General features: G+C 40.5%; 1 long non-coding RNA gene across 5 annotated transcripts; it reads right to left on the bottom strand.

The window, feature by feature from the left end:
* Window positions 1-3669: 3669 nt before the first annotated feature.
* LOC118031216 (uncharacterized) lies at window positions 3670-7801 on the bottom strand. Of its 5 annotated transcripts, none has more exons than XR_012168929.1 (5): window positions 6841-7801; window positions 6269-6351; window positions 6012-6122; window positions 4379-4857; window positions 3670-4231 (listed from the first exon to the last, which is right to left on the bottom strand). It is a non-coding gene; the product is annotated as an uncharacterized lncRNA (long non-coding RNA). The 5 variants fall into 5 exon arrangements; XR_012168928.1 differs by having other exon boundaries at window positions 3670-4219; XR_012168930.1 differs by having other exon boundaries at window positions 3670-4219; window positions 6012-6098.
* Window positions 7802-7807: the final 6 nt, after the last annotated feature.

Here is a 7807-nt window from a genome sequence, read left to right as displayed (position 1 = left end):
AAACTTCTGGTCGGGCAGCGATTCAGTAGATACACTGCACATGATACAGCTTCAAAGATCAAATCAGTGTTGATCCATCTGACTGCTTCTTGATCATCATTTCATGCCCAAGATTTATCTTCTTCAAAGATAACATCTTTACTCATAATCACCTTCTTCGTAATGGGATTATACAACTTGTATCCCACCCTTCTTTCACCATATCCGACAAAGATGCATTTCTCGCTTTTATCATCGAGCTTTCTCCTTCTTGCATCTGGGATCTTTACATATGCCACACAACCAAAGACTCATAGATGAGTAACACTTGGTTTGTGACCACTCCATGCTTCTTTTGGAGTAACACCTTGCAAACTTCTGGTCGGGCAGCGATTCAGTAGATACACTGCACATGATACAGCTTCAGCCCAGTATTGCTTGGGCAGCTTCTTTGCTTTGAGCAAACTTCTGGCCATGTCAAGAATCGTTCGATTCTTCCTCTCGGCTACACCATTCAGCTGTGGTGTATAAGCTGGTGTTGTCTGATGTCTGATGCCTTATTGTATACAAAAGGCTTCAAAGTCATTTGTTGTATATTATCCACCTTGATCAGATCTCACTGTTCTGATCGTATAACCAGTTTGCTTCTCCACAATTGCTTTAAAATCTTTAAAACAATTGAATACTTCTGACTTCCTCTTCAGAAAGTATATCCATGTCTTTCTACTAAAATCATCAGTAAAAGTGAGGAAGTACCTATTTTGTCCAATCGACATAATTGGAACACACACATCTGTGTGCATCAACTCCAGTGGCCTCTTTGCTCTCCAGTTGACTTCTTTGTCAAAACTGGATCTGTGATGTTTGCTGAGGACACAACTCTCACAGACTTCATCTGGATGATCAATGTGAGGTAAACCTTTGACCATCTTCTTGCTTGCTAGCATCTTCAGACTTGTGAAATTCAGATGTCCAAGCCTCAGGTGCCAAAGCCATTCTTCACTGTTGGTAATGGCACTCAAACACCTTGTTGCATCATACTGGATGTTCAAAGGAAACATCCTATTCTTAGACATTTTCATGTAGGCCATTAATCTCCCATTTTTGTCTCTAATTGCCAGATGAAAATTCTTCGAGTAAAAAGTATATCCTCTCTCCAAAAGTTGACCTAAGCTGATCAGGTTTTGCTTTATGGCTGGGACATAATACACATCGGCGATGTAGCTGGAATCGCCATTCTTCAACTTGACTGGGATGCTGCCTTTACCTTTGAATGGAACCTTTGTGGTATCTCCAAAAGTAACTAGACCTTGTTTGGTCTCATCTAGATCACCAAATAACTCTTAGCAGCCGCACATGTGATTGTTGGCTCCAGTATCTAGATACCATATATATTTCCTGTTTCTCGCCAAGTTCTTGTTGGACAAGAAATGCAGATGCTTCTCTGTCATCCTTCTCTGCATAGTTGACTTGCTCACGTATCTCCAACGAAGCTTTCCTTCGGCATTCAGTGCTATAGTGCCTAAATTGATTGCAACTATAACATTGGATATTCCTCTTGTCACGGTTATTGTAACCGCCTCCTCTTCCTCTAAGAGTGAATGTCTGTTGTCCTCGGCCTCCTCTGGTGGTGTTTCTACCACCTCTTCCTCTAAAGCTTGTATTCCAAGAACCTCTTCCTTGGAATCTCTGGAATCCTCCTCTGGATTGTTGACTTCTTTCTTGAGTGGGATATCCACTTGTTGAAGTCTCCCCTTGCTCATATCTGTCCTTGAGAGACAACTTTGCTTGTAAGGCATGTTCGATGGCCTTATCTCCATTTCGCTTTACAATCTTCTGCTCATAAGCTTGCAAAGAACTCATAAGCTCATCAACTGTCAACTTGTCCACTTTTTTGGACTCTTCAATTGCGACAACAACAAAATCAAATTTTGGATCTAGGGATCTCAAAATTTTTTCAGTAATTCGAGAATCGACGATGGCTTCTCCATTTCTCCTCATCTGGTTGACTATCACCATAATCCTTGTGTGATAATCAGAAATAGACTCTGAGGACTTCATTTGCAATAACTCAAATTCTCCTCGCAAAGATTGAAGATGAATCTTCTTGATTCTGTCAGCACCTTTGTATTTTTGTTGGAGAGCCTCCTATATATCATGTGATGTTTCAGCGGAAGCTATGATCTCGAATGTATCTTCATCAAGACCTTGGTAGATGATGGTCTTTGCTTTGTTGTCTTTCTTTCTATTGACTTTGAGGGCTTGCTTCTATGCCTCTTGTAAAGCATCTTCTGCTTCTTTGGAATCTGGTTCATCATAACCAGTTTGTACAATATCCAAACACTCTTGTGACCCAAGGAATGCTTTCTATCTGATGCACCACCTATCATAGTTGTCTTTGGTCAGCTTCGGGATGAGTGTATGTGTACCTTTTGTAGTCATTTTGCTCTTTTAATGACTATATCACCTTCTAGGAGCCGCATTTGGCCAAACGGACACTGTAGATCGATCTGGAATGGTCCAAATAGTCTGGAATCGGTCTGACTTTGAATAAATCGGGTCAGAAAATGGGTGAACCGGTCAAAAAACCAATTCTGTACGGCGGGCGGTTCGCTGGGTTGAACTGGGAATATTCTGGGGAATATTCTCTCGGCGCGCTGGCGGCTGGAACGCGGCTCGGCTCGGCGCGGGTATGGCTCGGCTGACGCTTGGCTTATGCGGCTAAACGACTCAAATATGGCGCGCGTTGACGTTAGTCGTCGTCTACCTCTAGGCGCGTGGGCTTTTGTGCAGAATCTTCAGGCGGCGCGTGTGGGCTACCTCCGTCTCCGATGAAGCTGATTCTTGCACCTGTGAGCTCGTCTTGATGAGATCGACACTGTGGAATGATCAAAACTTGTCTTTGACAACTTTGAAAATTCAGATATACCCTAAAACTCTTCTATTTTCTGACGAACGGGGCTCTGATAACAATTGTTGGTGGGAGAAACCACTGGTGGTGGCTTTGAAACACTCAGAGGGGATAAAACACAAGGTTTTATTACAAGAACACAAGCTTACAATTAATTAACAAAAGCTTAAACACGCCCTCTATTTCTCTTTCTCTTTCTAGTGTTTCTCTCAATTCTCTCCACACAAATAACATAAGCTGGGCACTCTATTTATACACGAATTCAAAAACTAGAAAATTCAACCTTCAAGTGTGAAGGCGGCTGGCGGATGTGCCAGCTAGTGGCTGACGGCTGCGGCTGGTGGCTGGTCGGTTGGTCGGCGACTGGTGGCTGGTGGCTGGTTGCCTTCCTTGACCTTCTAGATTGAGTTTAATATTCAACATAATTGAACTCGACTCATACTATAAATTCTACTTTCTTTTCTTGTTTGTACACGTAGTTGTTTTGATTCTTCCAAATAAAAGTGTCCATTTGGTTATATTAAAACACGTACTTGTTCCTCGTTTTACAGCTTCAGTTTATTCCTTAACACACTTATGGCTAGGATGTTTGCTGGTTGTTGACGAGCTGTAGAATTTGTACTTGCTGCCTCCGCTTCTGGGCTTCTTTCTTTGAAGGGCACTGCTTTGTAAGATTGAGGTATGCATGCAGTCTTCTCCTTTTCTTACTTGTTTAAAAAGTAATGATTTCTTCAAAATTTTCATTTTCTTACTTGTAAAAAATAATTTCCCTTGCACAAATTAAATAATACTGGATTGATCTCTCTTTTATTTCTCTAGGAAAAATATTACATGAATATTGTTTCTGTTTTTCAAAGCTGAAATTGTTGTTCAGTTCTCACAGCTTGTATTGCTACCAACTTCAATTATCATCTCTGTCACACAGCTGCAAGGGCATTCTTTTGGAGACACAATATCAGATTATCAGACCAGAAGGTATATACATATATACGCAGCCTTTTCCTTTGCTTAGTCCTGTTTCAGAGATTTATCTCATTGTCTTCCATGGAATGCAATCCTTATTTCTGTATTGTCTCCATAAAAATGAATTTGTTGTTCCCCCCAGCAGGCCACAGAAGAAAAAGGAGAAAATGGTTCTACCAAAGGGTCCATTCTGGGAGCATGTTGAGGAGATACCTGGCGGTCGTAGGCGGTGTGAGTTTTGTGGGCATTTATTATCCAATCAAACTCCGATTACCGGGTTCAAGCATCATTGGTCAGGAGTTCAAAGCGGTGGCGTTACAATTTGTGACAAAGTTCCACAAGATGTTCAAGCCGCATTGTCAGCTGCTGTTGATGGTCCTCCAGAAAAGAAACGTAAAACCACAGCAACGTCAAACATTGATGGGGCTTACAACATAATTTCAACTTCTTTGCTAGAGCAAAACAGTGAAGTTGGAAACGTAGTGACTGATGCAGAAACGGAACCAGAATGGTATTTTCACTCACCTGGAGAACTAGAATTCGTGCAGATGAACATGGGAAATTTTCAGCTTGATAGGGTTTGTAGTTTTCCTAGAGACCTGATCCCTGTTGCACCAGAGACTGCTGTGGGAAGGGAGCAAGTGGAGCAAGAGTGTGAAAGAAATACTCGGGACAACAAAACTTTTTCCTTGGAGGATCATGGGAATGAGGGCATGATCACGGGATTGAACCAGCTTGTTGTGAGAGGTGGCTCTCTGGAGAGGCTTACAGCTAATGAAGATGAGCCTAGAGGAGATTCGTCCCAACCAGCAGATCTACAATGTCCTGGCCTTGAAAGAAATTATGATCAACAATGTTCTTCCTCAGTGAACAATGATGTCATGATAATTGATGTGGAGAATATGATTAGAGAACATGTGCAGTCTACTGTCAGAGATAGGTCTCTTAGAGGTCTTCAATGCAATGGTGATGAGACCAGGGGAGATTCATTTCCAGATAAGAAGCTAGTAGGTGGGGAGTTTGGAGAAAATAAAAAAAGACATATTAGATATAGAGACCAGATTAGAAGTGCAAATAATGCATTAAGAGAATTAAGACTGAATATAAGACGATTTAAATTAGAATTAAGACCAGCTATAGATTTTATGAGATACTTGACCCCTTATTGGACTCAATCTGAGATAGATGAAGTTTCAGAACAAATAGCAGTATTAAGTAGCAGAATAGCTGTACTTCAAGAAAGGATAGAACACATAGAATTCATGTATAATTGTAATAATATAGGATGAATACATTCAGGTTGTCAGCTAGTAATCTAACCAGTCCAGAGAGTTTTGTTAATAATAATCAGAAGTTTTATAGTAGTCAATATTGCGAGTACACTAGATATAGTACGAGATATAGTAGGAGGAAACCAATTAATGCTTGGGTACATGAACATGCAGAACAATTGCCTGTCCCGTGCTCGATTTGGTGAGTTAATTTCTCCCTTCCATCAGAAGCATTTTGGATAAAAGGTAATTTGTTTGGCTTTAAGAAAATTGAATGTCTTTTATCTTCTATAATTTACAGGGAAGGGTGTAAAGTTCTGATTGAAACTGGACTGGCCTATCAGGCAGAAAAATTGCCTGGGAGCAGCTAGAGGTTTGGATTACCTCCATGAAGAGTCAATAATAAAAAATTGGGCATGGGGATATCAAAACAAGCAATGTGTTTCTTGATAAGGAACTCAATGCCAAAATTTCTGATTTTGGTTTGGCAAAGCTAAATGAAGATGGACAATACCCACATCAGCACTCGGATTGCTGGAACCATGTAAGTTCTTCAATGAGAACATTTATATGTTTTTTAAACCAGGGCTGAAGATAACTATATTTTCAAGAATGAATATTTGTATGTGATTTTGTGTCATCCCTCTTGCAGTCATATCTCCATTCTCCAATAGATGCCCCCAAAATGCATATCTTGTAAAATGTACCTTTTCCATGATCACAGAGTTAAGTATGAGGCCACGATTGAAATGCAACCATCCTCAACGACATCAAAAACAAACCACAATCAAAAACAACAAAAAGATGGATCTAGGAAAAGCCGATATTGAAACCATCTGAAATAAATTTAGCCGTATGAAAATAAATGCAGTGAAGGAAGACCATACCTGCAAAAAACCAGCCAAAGAGTCACATAACCCTGAAAAAGGCTATTCGATCGAGCCTAGTTGAAGGCAATCAAAGACACAGCATTCCTGAACACATCATACAACCAGTAACTGAAGAGCATCACATAAAACAAAAGAAAAGAAGGTGAGCAAGCCAAAAAATAGGAGGAAGCTCAGACATGCTCTTAAACCTAATAAAAAAGTCCTTCCCGAAAAAAAGAAAAAGAAACCAGCAGGGTCTCTGGAAAGAAACAAACCTTGCAAATTGTGAGCTGGAGCAACATCACGCAACCTAAGCCATGGAATATCAGGTGGCTGCGCCGGCAAAAGAGCCAAAATCCTGAGAAGAAAGCAGAAAATAACACCTCTGAGCTAAATTCAACTCTAAAAAAATAAATTAGGGACAGTACATGGCAAAACAACTGTCAAACGACAATGGGGTGAGAAAAAACAAGGGAAACCTGAAAGATAATAAAAAACCAAGGACAATAAATTGAATTCCAATTGAGCTACATCATTGAGCAGAAGAGAGAAAGCAGGAATGCAAAACCATGAAAAGAAAATAGATAAATTAGCATAGGGACTCCTTTATAGGTCTCCCAATCGGACTTAAACAAGCACATCCCAGGAAAAACAGAAAAAAAAAAAAAAAAAAAAAGCCCAGCTGACCATGATGGGAAAGATGATATCAAGGGTAGGAGGCATCAATGTGACAGCTAACATGGCCGGACACCCAAAATTGAATTGGCAAAGCATGGCAAGGTTGTACTATATAGCAATATATATATAAAAAAAACAATTTAAATCAAACCAAGCTGAAAAATCGTACCTAAACTCTCCCAAATCAAAGAAGATGGAATGGGCCATCGAAACCAAATCCAGTTAGAAAGGCAAGCACGTTCGTCCAACACCCATCCCATCAAAAAATACCTTGAACATCCTGCAAAAAGCTCGCATAACTTGCCAAGCTGGGAGCATCATTCAAGGGCAGCCATTCCAGCGCACCAATCAAGCGAGAAAGACCCGTGAAACAGACTCGTAATCCATCCAATCAGCACCCACCCCCCAATAACAGCAAGCTGAAATCGCAGTCGTGCCAAAACTATGTAAATTGAAGAGAGAAAGAGATGCACTCCCAGCTCGTGATAACTGCTCAGCTCTTGGTGGCTTCAAGTGAGGGAGGGGCAGCGCGGGAAACCAGGCGAAGAGAGGCAGAGTGAAAGGCAGATGCAAAATGAGCTGATTAGCCGATAGCAGCCCCAAGCAAAAGAAGAAAAACAACCATGCTCCCAGCCCAAGCCCACCAACAACAAAAAGGAAAAAGATGGAAGACAGCTCGCTTCCCTTTCCAAATTCTTTTGACTTCTCCAAAGAAAAGAACATGGCTTTAATTTCATACAGTTGCTTGCATATTGCACAAATAAAATTGCTTCCACTAAAAGAGAGATTTCTCAGTATAACATTGATTTTCTAATTTCTTATTTGATAAAGTTGCTTCCACTAAGAGATCTCTCTCTCAGTATACCATTGATTTCCTAATTTTTTATTTGATAAAGTTGCTTCCACTAAGAGAGAGATCTCTCAGTATACCATTGATTTCCTAATTTCCCTCACCAAATTTCTTATTGATTTCCTAATTTCCCCCACCAAACTTCTTAAACCTATAGCATGTCTTTAAACGGATCATACTGTTCTGATGATCCCACAAACTCGTGGATAGAACCTGAGGAGGCCAGCCGTCTTCCCTTTGGTAAAGTTGTAGCTTCCTGCCAATTTCATGACTTCTCCAAAGAAAA

Source organism: Populus alba, chromosome 19 (assembly GCF_005239225.2).
Source record: "Populus alba chromosome 19, ASM523922v2, whole genome shotgun sequence".
In the NCBI taxonomy this organism is placed as follows: Eukaryota; Viridiplantae; Streptophyta; class Magnoliopsida; order Malpighiales; family Salicaceae; genus Populus; species Populus alba.
Note: the sequence above shows the minus strand (reverse complement) of the source record. Positions and strands in the feature narration are given on the sequence as shown.